The sequence below is a fragment of the Triticum aestivum genome, chromosome 5D, assembly GCF_018294505.1.
Source record: "Triticum aestivum cultivar Chinese Spring chromosome 5D, IWGSC CS RefSeq v2.1, whole genome shotgun sequence".
Lineage (NCBI taxonomy): Eukaryota > Viridiplantae > Streptophyta > Magnoliopsida > Poales > Poaceae > Triticum > Triticum aestivum.
The window spans coordinates 329,500,858-329,521,405 of NC_057808.1; positions in this window are offsets into that span (position 1 = coordinate 329,500,858).

Genomic DNA, 20,548 nt, shown 5'->3' on the forward strand with positions numbered 1-20,548 from the left:
CAATAGTTTCCATGCTAGATATATCATAGGAGGTTCCCAAACAGAAAATAAAGTTTATTCCCTTTTCCACCATACTTTCACTTTCCATGGCTAGCCGTATCCATGGTTGCCCTCCATACCAACACTTTCTAAGGAATTTATTATTTGACAACATAAAGTAAATTCATTTTTCATTTCGGGACTGGGCATCCCTAAAACCTTTGCCTTACTCTCATGTAATGACAAGTGAATAAACACTCATCGTGAGAATAACACATCCAGCATGGAAAATATTAGCCACCCCTCACTGCTCCGCGAGTGAAACAAACACACAAAAGAGAAGTTTATTTTGAAAATTAGAGATGCCACATGCAAATTTGCTTAGAACGGCAAAAGAATACCGCATATAGGTAGATATAGTGGACTCATGTGGCAAAACTGGTTTAAAGGATTTTGGATGCACAAGTAGATATCATACTTAGTGCAAAATGAAGGCTAGCAAAAGATTGAGAAGCGACCAACCAAGAAACGAATAATCTCATAAACAAGCATTAAGCATAATTAACACCGAATAATGCACCACAAGTAGGATATAATTTCATTGCATGACTATTGACTTTCGTACTTGCATAGGGAACCACAAACCTTAACACCAATATTCTTACTAAAGCATAATTACTCATCCACATAACTCACATATCGCATCATCATATATGAAAACAATTACTAAGAATCAAGTTTATTTTGTCCAATGATCTTCATAAAAGCTTGGATATCTATCACTTTGGAACTAATTTTCATGTGTTTCTTTTCATAAGCTCAAACATATATAAGTGAAGATCATGAGCATATTTTCTTTTCTTTCTCTCAAAATAATTTAAGTGAAGCAAGAGAGAATTTCTTGAAAATTTTACTAACTCTCAAATGAATCTAAGTGAAGCAAGAGAGCATTTCTTCAAAAATAATAAAGCACACCATGCTCAAAAAGATATAAGTGAAGAACTAGAGCAAGTCCATAGCTCATAAAAATTTAAGTGAAGCATAGAGAGCAATTCTAACAAGTCATGACATAATTTTAGCTCTCCCAAATAGGTGTGTCCAGCAAGATATCAAGACTTAAAACACAAAATAAAACAAGCAAAGACTCATATCATACAAGACGCTCCAAGCAAAACACATATCATGTGACGAATAAAAATATAGCTTCGAGTAAAATACCGATGGTCGTTAGAAGAAAGAGGGGATGCCACTCGGGGGCATCCCCAAGCTTAGTTGGTCATTTTTGGATAATAGCTTGGTATGCCGGGGCATCCCCAAGCTTAGGCTCTTCTATCCTTTATTCATTCATCCATAGTAAGATAACCCAAAACTTGAAAACTTCAATCACACAAAACTCAACAAAACCTTCGTGAGATCCGTTAGTAAAAGAAAGCAAAACACTACTATAAGTACTATACCGAACCAATTCATATTTTGTTTTTGCATTATATCTACTGTATTCCAACTTTTCTATGGCAAAAACTCATCAAAGAAAACCATAGAGCCATCAAAATAAGCACACAACGCAAAGAAAACAGAATCTGTCAAAATAGAACAGTCTGTAGCAATCTGACTATTTCAAAAACTTCTGGAACTCCAAAAATTCTGAAAAACTAGGACGACCTGGGTAATTTTTATATTAATCTTCTGCGAAAAGAATCTGGACAAAATCTCTTTCTGATAAAAATGAGAATTGTTCTCGTGAGCGCAAAGTTTCTGTCTTTTTCAGCAAGATCAAACAACTATCACCCAAGAAAATCCTATTGGTTCTACTTGGCACAAACACTAATTTAAACACAAAAAACACAATCATAACAGTAGCATAATTGTGTTAACACTCAAGAACAGTGTCGGTGTACAAAAGTAGGGGCACTTATTTGTACCCCTTTACTTGTGCACGGGCAGTCGAAGCCACGCGCCACGGCCACACTTAGCAGGGCAAAGGAGGGAAGCCGTAGAGAAGCCGAAGCCCAAGACAACGCCAAGACCAAGAACCCGAAGAGCAAAGGGGCGAAGCAGGTTCCCCCGGCAAGACCCTTGCCGGGGCAGCCTCAGCAGCCCCGACAAGAGCCTTGCCGGGCCAGCTTGTCCAACACCAGCGGAGTGAGCCACCCTTGAGCCCAAGAGTTCCAAACGTAGCCAACGACTACATTGGGACCAAGGCTCGGGAGGCACCTCTGTGGTGGCATGCAGATCTTCGTCAAGACCATAAACACACAAGATCAGATGAGGACCAGAAGACGACGACCCTCGGCAGGATCCTAGCCGAGGGGATCCACAAGGCCCCCGGCAAGCGCCTTGCCGGGGACGATTGCGACGCCACGGCAAGACCCTTGCCGAGGACATCAGCGGGGCCACTACCAGGCCCACACCAGCCAAGACTCCACCGCCGTCCCCAAGCAGCTGCTAGCTCAACCAGCTGGACAGGCACCTGCGTGGCGACGTGCGGCCTCTACGCCAACTCAGCAAGCACCTGCGTGGTGGCATGTAGATCTTCGTGAAGGCTCCACCACCGCGCTACCTCAGCTGCCTGCCTGCCTACATGGCGCCACATGCATCGCTGGCCTGGGCGCGTGTCGAAGCAAGGCGAGGCGACGACAGACAGGACGGGCCTCGTTCCCATCCCCGATAAAGCTAAGGGACACCTAAGCGATGCATTAAATGCGTCTTGTCCTGTAATACGGGCGATAAGCTCGCAACACTGTAGACCTTTCCACCTCCTGTGTGCCACTGTGGCAGCCCCTTTCGACTATACAAGGAGGCCCATGGCATACTGGAGAGGGATTTGGCTCTTTTGGGCAAGTTGCACCCCGTAGCTAGCTCAAGAACACAAGAACACTCAATACATCCACCAAAGCAGGACTAGGGTATTACGCATCCTCGCGGCCCGAACCTGGGTAAACGATCCGTGTGCTTCCTGTTAGACCTGCTCTCCTCACGACCTCGCACCCGCCAACCGTAGTAGGGATTCTTGTGATCCCATAGGTGTCGTTTTCCACCGACATCTTTGGCGCACTAGGTAGGGGGCACAGTTGTGAGGATTGGTTTAGCAGCCGGCTTAGCAGTTTCTCGTGGCCACGGCTTCCGGAGAAGAAGACGGCCAAGAGAGCGGCACTGCCTATAGGCGCGAAGGGCGCCCGTGCGGCGACATGAGCTAAGTCATGTCAAACTTTAAACATTTCCTTTTTGTATAAGGTTATTCCCCTCGGAGATCTCGTTCTTTGTATGAAAAACCTGCACGCAAAGCCCCCCCCCCCCCCCCGCAATCGACAACGCCATTGTTCTGTTTCGAGTCCGCTCAACAGCAAAAGCGGCCGCGTCGAGAGTGGCAGGGTAGCCTTCCACAATTGGCAACGCTCTCGATTCTGACTCGAGTCAAGCTCGACAATTCGAGCGGCCGCGTTAAGGGCGGTAAGGTGGTTTGCCCGGCAGCAAGCACACCCGGCAGGCCAATGGGGATCCGTCCTCAAGATGCCGCCATGGGTTTACGCGCCGGCAAGCCTACCCGGTTACCGTAGGGTGGACATCGAACAGGAAAATAACATGCATTGTATCAAAAGTACTGCAGAGTCATATTACATCACTTGTTGCCGCAGTTCTAACTAAAGATAAAAATCGTCTTGGTTGTGAACCTGCAGCAACGAAAAGAAATGGGGTGCCTAATCCCGGCGCTGACCCTCCACCCTCTGAATTCTGTCGATATTGCTGATGATGGGCTTGATACGCTCCTTGAGCGGCGCGAGGTCAGCATCCTCCGGCAAGCTCTCTAGCGCGACGTCGAAGTCGAGGTCGAGATACCAGTACGCCACCTTGGTGAGGACCTTGGTCATGGCACCCCGGCAAAGTCTCCGGGACTCATTGGCCAGGGAGGCCGCCCAGTTGGAGTGAAGCTGCTCCAGGGCCCCGAGGACGCCCTCGAAGAACAGGATCAGCTTGGCATTGGTAGTCCTGCTACGCTCTGGGGCGTATCTCACATTTGGCATCCCCATGGTAGCCAGCTGCGTGGTGATCCTGCCGGCGACGTCCTCGAGGCGGCTGATCCAGCGATTCTCGCCCTCCACAAAATCCTTGTGGCTGGCGGCTTCATTCTTCCGCTGCAGCTTCTCGGCCTCCAGGTCCTTGGCCAGGGTCTCCTCCCGAGCCTTGGCCTCTAAGAGCATCTCCTCGAGGCCCTCCAGCTTTAGCTTCAGGTTTTTGATGGAGTTGTTGGCTTCGGGGAGCTCCCCGGCCCTGCTGACGGCCGCGCCCTGCGCCTCCGTTAGGGCGCCGTTGAGTGTGTCCTTCTCCGTGGAAAGCTTCAGGGCCTGCTCCTTCAGTTCGTCCCGCTCCACCTCCAGCTCCTTCACCCTGCCGGCGTGAACCAGAACCTGGGCATCGAGTGCCTCCCTGTGCCTCTGCTCCAGCTCTTGGGTCTGCTGCACGACGAGCTTCTCCACCTCCTCATCCTTGCCGTGGAGCGTTGCAGCAATCTTCTCCTCACGCGCGGAAAGGTCCTCCTCCTGGGAGTCCAGCGCGTCCTGGTGCTGGGTTCGAGTGGCCTCGGCCGCGGCGGCCAAGTTCTTCGCCGTTTCCTGGGCCTTCTCGATGTCGGCCTGCTTCATGGTGAGCTCCACATCATGCTTGGCCAGCTCACCCTGGGCGGCCTTCAGCTCTTCACAAGCCTGGCGGAACCAAGTCTGCATCTCGGCGATGCGCACCTTGAGGTCCGCCTCGGCCTTGTCCACCGTCGCCATCCTGGACTTGGCCTTGTCCAGGAGGGCGCGATGGAGCGCCTGGAGCTTCCGGAAGTTGGCGCCCATTGCCTGGAGAAGCCACTCCTCCTGAGAACCGTCACCACCGGTGCTCGGCTCGTCAACAACCTCGAGCCCGGCGGCGGCAAGCACCTCCTCGTCGAACACCTCTCCCTCGACGGGCGCCCTGGAGCTCGATGCCCCTGGAAGGTGGACGAAAAGGTCGTTGCCCACCCTCAGATACCTTCCAGAGCCAGAGGCAGCGGAGGAGGAAGGCTGGTCATCGACCACCTCCCCTCGGCAGCGGCCTTGCCGGCCTCCCCAGCAGGCCCCTTGCCGGCCTCCTCGGGAGTGGCCTTGCCAGGCTCCTCGGCAGGCCCCTTGGCGGCGTCCTCAGCAGCGCCCTTGGCGGTCTCCTCGGCAGCAATCTTCTCGGCCTCCGCCGCGGCGTCCTTGGCGACATTCTCGATGACGGTGTCGACGTCCTCTGGGTCCACCGAGGGGAAATCTAGATACCGAGAAGGGGATGAGGCGAGGCCAAGATCAAGATTCAGAAGAAAAAAGAACAGGGACGGAAGGCAAGTGGCTTACCCGTGCCGGGCTGGGAAGCAGAGGTCCCCTCCCCGCCAATGTTTGGCACTGAGGCAAAGCCACCAGCGCCCGAGTTCGCCTCCTCCTCCTCCGTGTGCATGGGCTCGGTGCTTGGCTCCCTTGCCGGGAACGCCCCTCGGGGCGGCGTGTTGGGGGTAGCCCTCTGTGGCTCCGCCTGCTGCTGTCCCCCTCCTGCAATCGCGGCAAGGTTAGCACCAAGGGGCCCGTGCCCCCAACACACGTTGACGAGGGGCGAAGGATGGACTTACGCCGGGGGCTGTGCCGGGGGCTGCTGTCTGGACTACTCAACACCACCAGCGATGCGCAGCAGCGCCTGCCGAAGCCTTGGCCCTCTTCACCCTCTGGGCCAGCGTCTCCGCGTCCCTGCAAAGATGAACACAAGTCGAGATAAGTGGCACAGTCTGAGGGGGTGGAGATGGTAGAAAGGAACAATACTTACTCGTCCTCCTCCACCTCCTCCTCTACTGCTTTCCTCTTCCTCCTTGGGCTGAGGGACCCGAAGTCGAAGGTGACCCCTGTGTTGTCGCCTGCCGGAGGAGGGGAAGCTGATGGAGTCCGAGGGCGTTTGGACGAAGAAGAGGCGGTCGCCCTCTTCTTCGCCACCACGGCCTTCACCGACCTCTTCGCTGCCGCGGCCCTTGTCTGGCGCCCGGAACCCTCCTGGTCTTTCCGCGGTTGTACGGCCCTGCCGGGCCGGACCGGCTCGCAAGAGGTGGCCCGCCGCAGGACCCGCCCTCTCCCCGTGGCCGAAGGATCGACAGCCTCAGCCTCCTCCTCCGACAACTCGTCGACCACATCTTCGACGAGAGGAGCCCCGGTGCCGGCGCTGCTGGCCTCCCCAGCAGCCTCCGCCCACTTGGTGAGCTCCTTCCCCTCTGCTTCCGCCACGGCCTTGTCCTCCATGCCGCCGGCACTGCCGGCCTCCTTGGCGAGCTCCGCCTCCATCGCCCTGGCGGCGATGTAGTCCAGCTCCACCTGGGTGGTGTCCTGGATGAGCCGCGGCTCGGCGGTGACGTACCCCTCATGCAAGGTGTCAAAGAACTCCTGCACTTGAATTTCCTCCGGCTCGACCCAGCTCGGGTCGAGACCATGCGCGTTGAAGTCCGGCATCATGGCGATGATGTCGGTCCGGCGAGAGTTGTTGCTCAGCGGTACCACTCCCGCCGGCAACTTAAACAAGGGCCCCTTGGTGACCTTGCCGGCCTTCGCGGTGGCCCTCGCGGCCTTGCCGGACCGCTCGACCTCGCCATCGCGGTTCACGTCAAGCTGGAAGAGCCGTTGGCAGAGATGGGCGTGCCTCATCACCATGAGGTTGTGGTTGAGGCCGGGGCGAAGCCTCATGATGTCGGCGGCGTTCGTGAAAAGCCAGGCCGGCCTCCCCTTGTTGTGCAGCAGAGCGATTCGGCGGCGGATGAAATCCGCCCCGATCATCTCAAGGGTGAGCTCGGCCTCGGTGAGGCGAAGAATCCTGGTGGTGGCGACTGTGAGCTTCGCATCGTCGGCATCAACATCGCTCCAGTCGCTCCGCCGAACCGGCGGCGCCTGGCGAACCCGGTAGAAATCTTGTGGATCATCCTCCTCAATGCAGCACCACCGGCCCCGCCATTCTTCCCACCTCTCCTTCTGAGCACCCTTTGGGTATGCCCCCTTGGACCGTGGGATCCAGGCGACGCAACCGGAAATGGCCCCCCCCGGTTGGATCCGAGGGAAGAAGTAGTGGCGGAAGAGCGCCGTGTTGGGATGCACCCCGGCGAAACCCTCGCAAACGTGCGCAAAGAGAGCCATGCACACCACGGAATTTGGAGTAAAATCCAGAAGGTGGAAGCTGTAGGTGTGCATGACGTCATTGAAGAAATCCGAGAAGGGGGGGGGGGTAGAGGCCGCAAGAGAAGTAATCGACGAAGAATGGATACCGATTTGGGGCGGCCTCAGCGCAATTGGCGGGGATGACGCGCGTGGCTGGATGCCCCGTCGTCTCTCCCCTCGTCTTGCACCCCCACAGGGGCTTGAAGCAGTCTCGGAGCTCGAACACGTCGACCGTCGAGGGGAAGTAGGCGAGCTGCGTCCACTGCGCCGCCAACGCACTCTCTGGCGGCTCCGTCGCTCCAACGTCCTTGGCCACTCCCTTGCCGTTGGTGGATTTGGGGGCCATGGCGACTGCGAGGGGCGAGGGACGGAGTACAGGGCGAGCGAAGGCGAAATCTCAGGAAGGAAGGAGAAGGGGACGGCGGTTCCGAGATTGAAGAAGATGCAGGGGGTAAAGTGAGCAGCGCGCCCGCGGTTATTCCTTTTTACGGGAAAGGCGCGGGCCGCCTTCTCATTAACTATGACGTGATGCATGCGTGCAGAGACCGCCCCACTCATGACCCGCACGTCACACATGACCCCCCACGTCGCGCGTTCAAGGCGGGTCATGGGGAAGCGCCGCAGACGGAACAGTTACTGCGGTAAAATCCGCCCCACCTACCCGCGCACCGTTCTGGGCCTGGCCCAACAACGTGTCGCGCTTATGTGTGGCCCAGGCCCGGGGGCTCCTGTCGGTGTACAAAAGTAGGGGCACTCCTTTGTACCCCTTTACTTGTGCACAGGCAGTCGAAGCCACGCGCCACGGCCACACTTAGCAGGGCAAAGGAGGGAAGCCGGAGAGAAGCCGAAGCCCAAGACAATGCCAAGACCAAGAACCCGAAGAGCAGAGGGGCGAAGCAGGTTCCCCTGGCAAGACCCTTGCCGGGGCAGCCTCAGCAGCCCCGGCAAGAGCCTTGCCGGGGCATCTCGTCCAACACCAGCGGAGTGAGCCACCCTTGAGCCCAAGAGTTCCAAACGCCGCCAACGACTATGTTGGGACCAAGGCTCGGGAGGCACCTCCGTGGTGGCATGCAGATCTTCGTCGAGACCATAAACACACAAGATCAGATGAGGACCAGAAGACGACGATCCTCGGCAGGATCCTAGCCGAGGGGATCCACAAGGCCCCCGGCAAGCGCCTTGCCGGGGACGACTGCGACGCCACGGCAAGACCCTTGCCGGGCCCCCGGCAAGACCCTTGCCGGGCCCCCGGCAAGACCCTTGCCGAGGACATCAGCGGGGCCACTGCCAGGCCCGCACCAGCCAAGACTCCACCACCGTCCCCAAGCAGCTGCTAGCTCAACTAGCCGGGCAGGCACCTGCGTGGTGACGGGCGGCCTCTATGCCAACTCAGCAAGCACCTGCGCGGTGGCATGCAGATCTTCGTGAAGGCTCCACCATCGCGCCACCTCAGCTGCCTGCCTGCCTACATGGCGCCACATGCATCGCTGGCCTGGGCGCGTGTCGAAGCAAGGCGAGGCGACGACGGACGGGACGGGCCTCGTTCCCGTCCCCGATAAAGCTAAGGGACACCTAAGCGATGCATTAAATGCGTCTTGTCTTGTAATACGGGCGATAAGCTCGCAACACTGTAGACCTTTCCACCTCCTGTGTGCCACTGTGGCAGCCCCTTTCGACTATAAAAGGAGGCCCATGGCATACTGGAGAGGGATTCGGCTCTTTTGGGCAAGTTGCACCCCATAGCTAGCTCAGGAACACAAGAACACTCAATACATCCACCAAAGCAGGACTAGGGTATTACGCATCCTCGCGGCCCGAACCTGGGTAAACGATCTGTGTGCTTCCTGTTAGACCTGCTCTCCTCATGACCCCACGCCCGCCAACCGTAGTAGGGATTCTTGTGATCCCATAGGTGTCGTTTTCCACCGACAAACAGAAAGCAAAAAGCAAAAATAAAATTTATTCATTGGGTTGCCTCCCAACAAGCGCTATAGTTTTACGCCCTTAGCTAGGCATAAAGCAAGGATCTAAGTTTTGTCATCTTTGGTCTTATTTTTCTTGGAGGTGGTTTCATCCTGGGGCTTGGTAAACACAACATAAAACATATTATCCATGGAAACTTTAGCATTCCTAAGTTCGTTTCATCATAACCCCTTTGGTTTCAGGCAACAATCCAAGAATAATGTTGATTAACATTATTGAAAACTTGTTGGATTATATCTAGAACGGGGACTTCCTTTTTAAGGTTCTCATCAAAGACTTTATTATCCCCAAGCAAATGTCTTAAAGCATAGTCACTATTGTAAAGAATTATGTCTATCACAGGTTTTTCATGATTCATACCATAAAAATCAAAGATTTCCCTAGCTTCCCATATTATGTAGTCAAACTCATTCATAAGAACGAGAGTGGCCAACTTTTTAGCCCTAGGACTCTTTATGTCGGGAAGCTCAAAAAACAATCTTTGCAAAGTAGGATGGGTACGGATAAATTTACTTTCAAGTTCCAGAACTAGTGCTGAAATAGCATCCGCATAAGATCTAGTAGTTTTAAGTATATGAGCATCATCAAGACTTAGATTCCCAACACAATTGAAAAATTCTTGGATACATTCTTTTCCCATAACGTTCCCTTGCCCCAAGATAAAAGTTTTAGCATCCAGATTGCCTGTACGTCCAATCTTAGGAGTTAGGCCATCATCTGTTGGTGCCATGCCGAAATCACTCATGAATGCAAGCAAAGGATAGATCTGACAAGAAAATGGCGAACGAAAAAGAGAGGCAAATAAAATGGCAAATTTTTGTGAAGTGGGGGAGAGGAAAACGAGAAGCAAATGGCAAATAATGTAAGTTGCGAGGAGATGAGATTTGTGATTAGGAACCTGGTATATGTTGAAGATCCTCCCCGGCAACGGCGCCAGAAATTCCTTTTGATGTCGCTTGAAGCTACGTCGGTATTTCCCCAAAGAGGAAGGGATGATGCAGCGCAGCGGCGGTAGGTATTTCCCTCAGATATGAAACCAAGGTTATCGAACTAGTAGGAGAACCAAGCAACACAACGTAAACAACCCCTGCACACAAATAACAACCACTCGCAACCCTACGTGTTAAAGGGGTTGTCAATCCCTTTCGGGTAATGACGCCAGAAACGGTGCATGGACGGGAAAAGTTGTAATAGATTGAATAAATAGATCGCAAATAAAATAAAGTGCAGCAAAGTATTTTTGTATTTTTGGTTTAATATATCTGAAAATAAATGCAAGGAAAAAGTAGACCACAAAGGCAAATATAGGAGAAAGAGACTCGGGGGCCGTAGATTTCACTAGTGGCTTCTCTCGAGAAAAAATAGCAAACGGTGGGTGAACAAATTACTGTTGGGCAACTGATAGAACTTCAAATACCCATGACGATATCCAGGCAATGATCATTATATAGGCATCACGTCCAAGATTAGTAGACTGACTCCTGCCTGCATCTACTACTATTACTCCACACATCGAACGCTATCCAACATGCATTTAGTGTATTAAGTTCATGGAAAAATGGAGTAATGCGATAAGAACGATGACATGATGTAGACAAGATCTATCTATGTAGATATAGACCCCATTGTTTTATCCTTAGTAGCAACGATACATATGTGTCGGTTCCCTTTCTGTCACTGGGATCAAGCACCGTAAGATCGAACCCACTACAAAGCACCTCTTCCCATTACAAGATAAATAGATCAAGTTGGCTAAACAAAACGCAAATATCGGAGAAAAAATTGAGGCTATAAGAGATCATGCATAAAAGAGATCAAAGAAACTCAAATACTTTCATGGATATAAAAAGATAGATCTGATCATAAACTCAAAGTTCATCGATCCCAACAAACACACCGCAAAAGAGTTACATCATATGGATCTCCAAGAGACCATAGTATTGAGAATTCAGCGAGAGAGAGGAAGCCATCTTGCTACTAACTACGGACCCGAAGGTCTACAAAGAACTACTCACGCATCATTGGATAGGTACCAATGGAGGTGGTGAATCCCGTCCGAGATGTGTCTAGATTGGATCTGGTGGTTCTGGACTCTACGGCGGCTGGATGAATATTTCGTCGACTCCCCTAGGGTTTCTGGAATATTGGGGTATTTATAGAGCAAAGAGGCGGTCCGGGGGGCACCCGAGGTGGGCAAAACCCACCAGGGCGCGCCTGGGCCTCCTGGCGCGCGCTGGTGGGTTGTGCCCCCCTCGGGGCACCCCCCAGGCGCAGCCAGGGCCCATTACGTTCCTTATGGTCCAAAAAAATCTTCGTGGAGTTTCATTGCATTTGGACTCCGTCTGTTGGGAATATAACTACTGGGTATGAACCGCCCAAGAGGGGCCGGGTGTCGGTGTCAAAATCAGCGGATCTTGGGTAGGGGGTCCTGAACTGTGCATCTAGGATCGATGGTAACAGGAGACAGGGGACACAATGTTTCCCCAGGTTCGGGCCCTCTCTATGGAGGTAATACCCTACTTCCTGCTTGATTGATCTTGATGAATATGAGTGTTACAAGAGTTGATCTACCATGAGATCGTAATGGCTAAACCCTAGAAGTCTAGCCTATGAGTATATGGTCATGAATCTCTGTCCTATCCGGACTATGCTCTCCGGTTTATATAGACGCCGGAGAGATCTCGGGTTACATGAGGTCAGTTACATAGGAGGAAATCTTCATAATAGGTCGCCTAGCTTGCCTTCCACGCCAAGTAGAGTCCAATCCGGACACGGGTATTGTCTTCGGCCTTCGTATCTTCACAGCCCATCTGTCTGGCCCATGGATAACAGGCCGGACGCCCGAGGACCCCTTAGTCCAGGACTCCCTCAGTAGCCCCTGAACCTGGCTTCAATGACGAGGAGTCCGGCGCGCAGATTGTCTTCGGCATTGCAAGGCGGGTTCCCCTTCTTCCGAACCCCAAGGTAGTCTTCGGATGTGACGATTGTATCCGGACCTGTGTATATAATTGCAGAAATACAATACTCCATGAGTCCAATCTGCTGACAACTGTTTATGACATTGTATCACGCCTGCCCAGTTATTATTTCCAACCGTTGGCTAGCCCGTCGCCCCACGTCTCAGGAAGCGGTTTTATTGGCACGTCTTGTCAAAGCAGAGATCGTGTCCCCTTATTCACGGGATTTTCAATAATGTAGGTATGGGTAACCCAACCATCCCCTGGGTACAACTCTTTGGGGATAGGCAAGTTTCAAGACCCGGGAGGGGACGCTCGATATTCTGGGCCTTCATATAGGGACCCAGACTTGTCTTTTTCTTCCGCGCTTGCTTCTTCCTCAACCCTAGCCACCTCGAGTTCTAGCCCTCGAGTTCCAATCACTACCAGCACCAATCATGTCCGGGTCCAGCCGTTCAGGCCGGTGGGTGGCCTCTTCCATCACGGAGGAGGATATTGCGAAGCTTCGCGTAGCGAGGTACCTGACCCCAGAAATCCTTCATCGGCTTCCTGCCGAGGGGCAGATTATTCCCACCCCCAAATCCGGCGAGAGGGTAGTATTTGTGTACCACTTCCTCCATGGGTTAGGGTTCGCGCTTAACCCCTTCGTCCGGGGGCTCTTGTTCTACTATGGGCTAGATTTTCATGATCTGGCCCCGGAATCTGTTCTTCACATCTCAGCATTCATCGTCACGTGTGAGGCCTTCCTCCGGACTCCTCCGCACTTTGATTTGTGGCTCAATACTTTTGATGTGAGGCCGCGGGTGATAGAGGGGGAGCAGGCGGAGTGCGGCAACGTTGTAATAAACAAGCTTGCCAGCGCGGTTTGGTTTGAAGGATCCTTCGCCGAGTCTTCCGAACTATGGCAGCAGGGGTGGTTTTATGTCAATGAGCCGCGGGGCTCCAAGTGGGTGGCTACACCTGCGTTCCAACCCAGCCTTCCGACTCAGCTTGCTTCATGGATCAACAAGGGGTTGGACTGGGGATCCGCCAATGAGGTGCTGACTCTGCAAGGTCGCATCCGAAGCCTTACCGAGAAGGGCATCGATCTTGTGAACGTCGTTCAGGTAATGCTGGTCCGCCGGATCCTGCCGTGTCAATGGCGGCCTCTCCGTAGGTGGGAGTTCAATTCAGAAGGGCGGCAGACTCTTCAGCACTTCTTCGGCACTACGCACAAAGGAATGTGGAAGTTATATTTTGGGAAGCGAGAGCAATGGCCGGACACCACCGAAGACGTCGGCCTCGACTGCAATCATCCAGACACTCCAGTAAATATTCAATCCCCGCACACCTTTCATTCAAGCATCTCTTGACAAGACACTAAACAACCTGCCCTTATATAGGACTGGATAAAGAAAGCGGTGTTAATCTGGTGTCCGACGCCCCTCCCCGAAGACCCTGCGTCTGCCCTACTGACGCGGATGTTGATCCCGACACCGTACCTGGTGTCTACAGAGGGGGGCGAGAGCGAGGAGCCTAGAGGAGATGCCCATCCTAAGGGAGATTTAGGCGCTGTGTTCGGGGAAACCGAAACCCTTTTGCCCAGGGGCAAAGGTGTGGCGGGGGCACTTCATGGCAAGAAGAGGGCCGCTTCTGGAGGTCAGGAGGAGAAGCCTTCCAAGAAAGGGAAAATGCCATCGTCGGGCGGCTTGAGCTGGTCAAGCGATGTCGTTGTTGAGCTTGATGTTGAGGATGAACCTCCGGCCAGACTGTAAGTGGAGCAGGGCACTTTGACCATACTGTTGGAAATATGCCCTAGAGGCAATAATAAATGGTTATTATTATATTTCTTTGTTCATGATAATCGTCTATTGTTCATGCTATAATTGTATTGTCCGGAAATCGTAATACATGTGTGAATGCATAGACCACAACGTGTCCCTAGTAAGCCTCTAGTTAACTAGCTCGTTGATCAACAGATAGTCATGGTTTCCTGACTATGGACATTGGATGTCATTGATAACGGGATCACATCATTAGGAGAATGATGTGATGGACAAGACCCAATCCTAAGCATAGCATAAAAGATCGTGTAGTTTCGTTTGCTAGAGCTTTTCCAATGTCAAGTATCTTTTCCTTAGACCATGAGATCGTGCAACTCCCGGATACCGTAGGAGTGCTTTGGGTGTGCCAAACGTCACAACGTAACTGGGTGACTATAAAGGTGCACTACGGGTATCTCCAAAAGTGTCTGTTGGGTTGGCACGGATCGAGACTGGGATTTGTCACTCCGTGTGACGGAGAGGTATCTCTGGGCCCACTCGGTAGTGCATCATCATAATGAGCTCAATGTGACTAAAGCGTTAGTCACGGGATCATGCATTGCGGTACGAGTAAAGAGACTTGCCGGTAACGAGATTGAACAAGGTATTGGGATACCGACGATCGAATCTCGGGCAAGTAACATACCGATTAACAAAGGGAATTGCATACGGGATTGATTGAATCCTCGACACCATGGTTCATCCGATGAGATCATCGTGGAACATGTGGGAGCCAACATGGGTATCCAGATCCCGCTGTTGGTTATTGACCAGAGAGGCGTCTCGGTCATGTCTGCATGTCTCCCGAACCCGTAGGGTCTACACACTTAAGGTTCGGTGACGCTAGGGTTGTAGAGATATGTGTATGCGGAAACCCGAAAGTTGTTAGGAATCCCGGATGAGATCCTGGACGTCACGAGGAGTTCCGGAATGGTCCGGAGGTGAAGAATTATATATAGGAAGTCAAGTTTCGGCCACCGGGAAAGTTTCGGGGGTTACCGGTATTGTACCGGGACCACCGGAAGGGTCCCGGGGGTCCACCGGGTGGGGCCACCTATCCCGGAGGGCCCCGTGGGCTGAAGTGGGAAGGGAACCAGCCCCTAGTGGGCTGGGAGCCCCCCATGGGCTTCCCCCCATGCGCCTAGGGTTGGAAACCCTAGGGTGGGGGGGGGGGCTTCCCACTTGCCTTGGGGGGCAAGGCACCCCCTTGGCCGCCGCCCCCCACCCTAGATGGGGTTTGGCCGGCGCCCCCCTCCCAGGGGGCCTATATAAAGGGGGGGAGGGAGGGCAGCAATATCTCAGCCTTGGGCGCCTCCCTCCTCCCCTACTACACCTCTCCCTCTCGCAGAAGCTCGGCGAAGCCCTGCCGAGACCCGCTACATCCACCACCACGCCGTCGTGCTGCTGGATCTCCATCAACCTCTCCTTCCCCCTTGCTGGATCAAGAAGGAGGAGACGTCGCTGCACCGTACGTGTGTTGAACGCGGAGGTGCCGTCCGTTCGGCACTCGGTCATCGGTGATTTGGATCACGGCGAGTACGACTCCGTCATCCACGTTCATTGGAACGCTTCCGCTCGCGATCTACAAGGGTATGTAGATGCACTCCTTTCCCCTCGTTGCTAGTATACTCCATAGATGCATCTTGGTGAGCGTAGGAAAATTTTAAAATTATGCTACGATTCCCAACACATACCTCATTCCTTTCTTATTACTGAAATAACCCTCCGACATATGTGCATCCTCGCAGGTTAACGCCTGGTGTTTCTCAATCGTCCTCCTCCTCGGGAGACCTTCTTCCGGAGATGATGGAGAGTGACACGCCTTCTCCAGCCTCCTCGCCTAACAGGGCGGATGATCTCGAGGTGTCGTCCCGGAGGGCTCCTCCCAACCGGCAAGTAGCACAAGAAACGAGGAAGGAGTTACCCAAAGGTGGTGCCTCTGTCACTCAGGGTTTGGGGATCAAGAATGACGGACCCAAACTGTCCGGTTTACAGCCGGAGACAATGCTGGAGGCGGGTAAGCGGATTCCTTCAAAGGAACGTCGTGCTCCGGCAGCGGTGTCCGAAGACCCAGGAGTGCCGGAGACGCTGACGGACATGCTGCGACAAGCGTCCGTTTCAGAGGAGCACCGTGCCTTAATGGTTACGGTGGTGAAAAAAGTTGTATCCGCGAAGAGCGGGTTGAACGAGGCCTTTACGAGCCTTCTGAGAGGTTTTGAGGTTTGTGATGTAATGTTGCCAATTGAATGATATTGACAGAATGCACCTGTTGTGTATGCAGTAGCCCCTGAGACTCGGATCGGCTTCCAAAGGAAGTGATCGGAGGATCGAAAAGATATTTTCAGGTACTAACCTTAGTTTAATTTGGAATGCAGGCTGTCTCCCCTCCTGCCACTGCCCGAAATTCGGAGGTAACCGAACTGCAGGGAAAGCTGGATATTGCGGAGGATGACATTGCTTTGATCAACAGGCGTCTTGACGACTCGCAAGGTATATATTTCGAGCATTCCTTACACCAATATGCTTGTAATGTAAGCCTGACTCTGAAGAGAGGTTGATATGAAATGTGCATCAATGCAGATGGTGCTGCTGCCGTGGAAGCCCTTCGGGCGGAGCTAGCCCGAGCCAAGGAGCAGGCCCGGTTTAGTAATGCGGCTGCCGAAAAGGCATTGGCTGAATTGAAGGCCGAACAAGCCATGCGGCGCCAGGACAAGGAGGCAATGTCCACCATGGCGCGCGAGTTAGAGAATGCGGCTGGCCGCTGTAAACTTCTTGAGAAGGAAAATGAAGCCAAAACGGCTGAACTTGACAAGGGCTTACGAGAGGCGAGAGAAGCGCGGTCTGAATCCAGAGCAGCCCGTGAGGAGATCCGGCAGGCTAGGGAGATTTTGGCTCGCAAGCCCTTTTTGCTACTGGCTAAGTTCGGTGATCCGAACTATGCTCAGCTTAACCAAGTATAGAGTTCTCCGGACAATTTTTTAGACTTGCCGAAGAGTTCTTCCGATGCGGCGCAGTTTTATCAGGCACAAGAGGGGTATGCAACGGAGAAGCTTTTCTGGTCGCAATTTGGCGCGTGGAACCGCCCTCTGTTGCTGAATGAACAAATGTCCCAGTGGGCCGAGCTGCATAGGATATCCGGCACTGCCATGAAGAACGTCGTTGTCCGTTTGTGGACGACTGAACCTGTTCTGAGTATTTACTTCGGCCTGGTGCAGCGGCTTGCTGACGCGGTGCCGCGTATCGACGCTGTGAAGCGGTTGGCGTGCATTGAAGGTGCACGGATGGCCTTTGCCCGAGTCAAGACATTCTGGGGGAAGATGAAGGCCATCGATGTTGCGACGAAGAGTCCACCCAAAGGCAAGGACCGTCCGGAACCGGAGCATTATTTTGGAGACGTCCTAGAGGCCGCCCGCTTGATAGAGGGTCAATGCTCGAAAGACATAATATTCGAGTGATGTGTACAAGGGTTGTAACAGACCACTTTATAGTTAATCTATTTTTTGCGCGAAAGCTTGTATTCCTCCTGTGCGGCCGTTTTAATGTAATTTGAAAGTTTTCCAGTCGTCGGCTTCAGCCCCCTCGTAGGAAATACGAGGGTGTTCGGAAAAGCATTGAATCACTCTTTATCCAACGTCTTGGTCCATAAAGGAGGTGATAATGCGGCGAACCAGGCAATCAGACTATAGGGCGTTAACACTTTCACTTAGCCATAGGAGTTTTATGGTGGGGCTACGGCATAGCCCCTGGTATGTATGCGGCATATCATAATATTGTGCCTTACATGTTTTGATCTGAAAAAGATCCTTCGTGTAACACGGAGAATCGCTAAAGATTCGAATAAGTCGTCAAGTGGTTGACCAGCTCTCGCCACATCATGACAATCAGTTTTCGGCTTTCTCTACTGAGGTGCTCATCCGGTCAAAGCCAGGGCACAATCGCAGTAGTTCTCCCTTTACTACCCTAGCCGATAGAGCGGAACGTAGGGTAGCAAGCACAGGAGTCGGGCAACCCAACTATTGACCAAAGACAATGATTCGGAGCTGATGCATATAAGGCCAGACTTGCGACGCCGAAGTACGTTGTAGAGTTGTTCGGACTTTTATTGGCGACTCATTTGTTCCCATACCGGGCCTCTGGCATGTTATGCCGAGACGCTTCTTGTGACACAGCCGTTGCGACCGTACTCATTGTAGCAAGAGTATTTTAAGATTAGCTCGGATAAAGTTTACTGGGAGTGGAGCAATATGCCAATGATAAATTCATATATGAAAAAGAAAAACCACAACCCAGCTATTTGACATGCTCGGGGTCGGGAACGGAGGAAAAAGGGCATAGTACAGGCTCAAAATAAAGAGTGCGGTCTTACAAAAAGCTATTTTGGACCTCCTGTCGCACGTCTGCGCCGCCCGTCCTCTGGGAGGGGAATCCTTGACGGAAGTAGCCCCTTAGGTGAGTGTACGGATCCAAACTTCGATAGAGTCCGTTGTAGGTGCTGTCCTGTTGGTCACCTGTTTACAATAAAGAAAAGTGAAGAAAACGGATAGAAAACGTCACGGGAATTCTTGCAGGGGTGCCCGTATTGTGCCGCCGCCGGTGCCCATGGTATCTTGAACGCGTAGTGATGTATGCGTGGTGTAAATCTTGCCAGCATAGTGGGTGGGTGGCGGAAGACGAACTGCTATTTCCGCTCCGGTAGTGGTCGAACGTCGGAGGGAAACTGTTTCTGGCCCCTGGTGTTCGGCTGGCGAGCCGCTCCGTCGTCTTTATCGCTTGGTGGCCTCCTCCCCTTGTATTCGGCGTTAAGTTTGCCTGCCTGCTTAAAGACCCAATAGTTTCTGTTGGTGTGATTGGCTAGCTTATCAGGGTGACCGTGAATCTAACAAGGTCGGTCCAGTATCCTATCGAGGGCGGATGGTCCATCCTGGGTGGCCTTAAATGGCTTCCTCCATTGACCGGGCTTCGGATTGTGAAATCCGGCGTTGACCGCTGTGTCGCGTAATCCTTCATTATTGTTGCGACTGTTGTGTTTGGTTAGTCGTGGCTTGCCATTGCCGTCTCGGATTTCGAAAGTGCTCGGGTCGCTGGCGTTGTTGCTTTTACGAGCGAGCCAGTTGTCTTCTCCCGCACAAAAGTGAGTCATTAGAGCGGTAAGGGCGGTCATGGATTTAGGTCCTTCCTGGCCGAGGTGGCGTGCTAGCCATTCATCCCGGACGCTATGTTTGAAGGCCGCGAGGGCTTCCGTGTCCGGACAGTCGACAATTTGGTTCTTTTTGACTAAGAACCTGGTCCAGAGCTCCCTGGCTGACTCGTCGGGCTGTTGGACAATATGACTTAAGTCCTCGGCATCTGGGGGCCGGACATATATTCCTTGGAAGTTGTCACGAAAGGCGTTTTCCAAATCTTCCCAGCTGCCAATAGAATTTTCTGACAAACTGTTTAGCCAGTACCATGCGGGCCCCTTAAGCTTGAGAGGGAGGTATTTAATGGCATGAAGGTCGTCTCCGCGAGCCAGGTGGATATGGAGGAGATAGTCCTCAATCCATACTGCGGGATCTGTTGTTCCATCGTATGATTCGACGTTGATGGGTTTGAACCCGTCTGGAAATTCGTGCTCCATTACCTCGTTGGCGAAGCAAAGCGGGTGCGTGGCTCCTCTATGTTGGGACACACTGTGAAGCACCTCCTTTGGATGCCGTTGGCGGCTTCGGGCGTGGTTGGCTTGGTTGAGTCCGGCTGATTGACCATCGTAACCGGTCGGGGCATATCCCCGCGATCTGTACGTCGATCTTGTCTGTCCTGCTCTGCCCACTAAACTTTGGCAGATGTCGCCATTGTTTTCCCGAACCATCTTGTTCTTGTTCTTACAGCCGGATTGTTTCATATGGTATTCTGCTTGGGTTGCTGCTTTATCCGGACCAAACTGTGGTCGACCTGCCGCATTATTCGATGGTGGAACGGGCTCCAGCGCCTTGGCATCATGTGGAGAGAGCCACCTGCACTTGGGGTGGCTTTTGTCCGGGCCACTAGGGCCGTATTCTATGGCGGCTAGGACCTCGGTCCATTTATCATTGAGCAGATCTTGGCTTGCTTGAAGCTGCAGCTGCTTTATTCTTAGATTCCTTGCTGTGGCTATTAGTCGGCGTTTAAAGTGCTCCTGCTCGAGAGGTTCCTCCGGCACGATGAATTCTTCGTTGTCGAGGCTCTCCTCTTCCTCGGAGAGGGGAAGATAATTGCTATCCTCCGAGTCTCTGTACATGACCTGTTCATCGGGGCTATCTTGCCCGCTTTCGTGGTCCTCCTGTTCGGATCCTGCCTCAACAGGGTCTTTGTTGTCCGGAGTAGTATCACCTCCGTTGCTGGTATTGTTTTCTCTTGGGCGACGTGACCTGGAGCGGCGCCGGGGGCGCCGGTGTTCGGATTGTGTACCAGGAGGTTTATCCTCAACTGGATCCTCCTTATCATCGTTGATATCATCATTGGGTGTGTCTACCATACACACGCCATACCAGGAAGTGGTCGTCCCGCGTCTAGCGGATAGTGAGCTCTGGCCTTGCCCCTCATCGTCGTCTATACTGTCGATGTCTTCGGGGCGGAGGTCAAGCATGTTGGTTGGGTCTTCGACAGTGGCTATGAAGTGGGT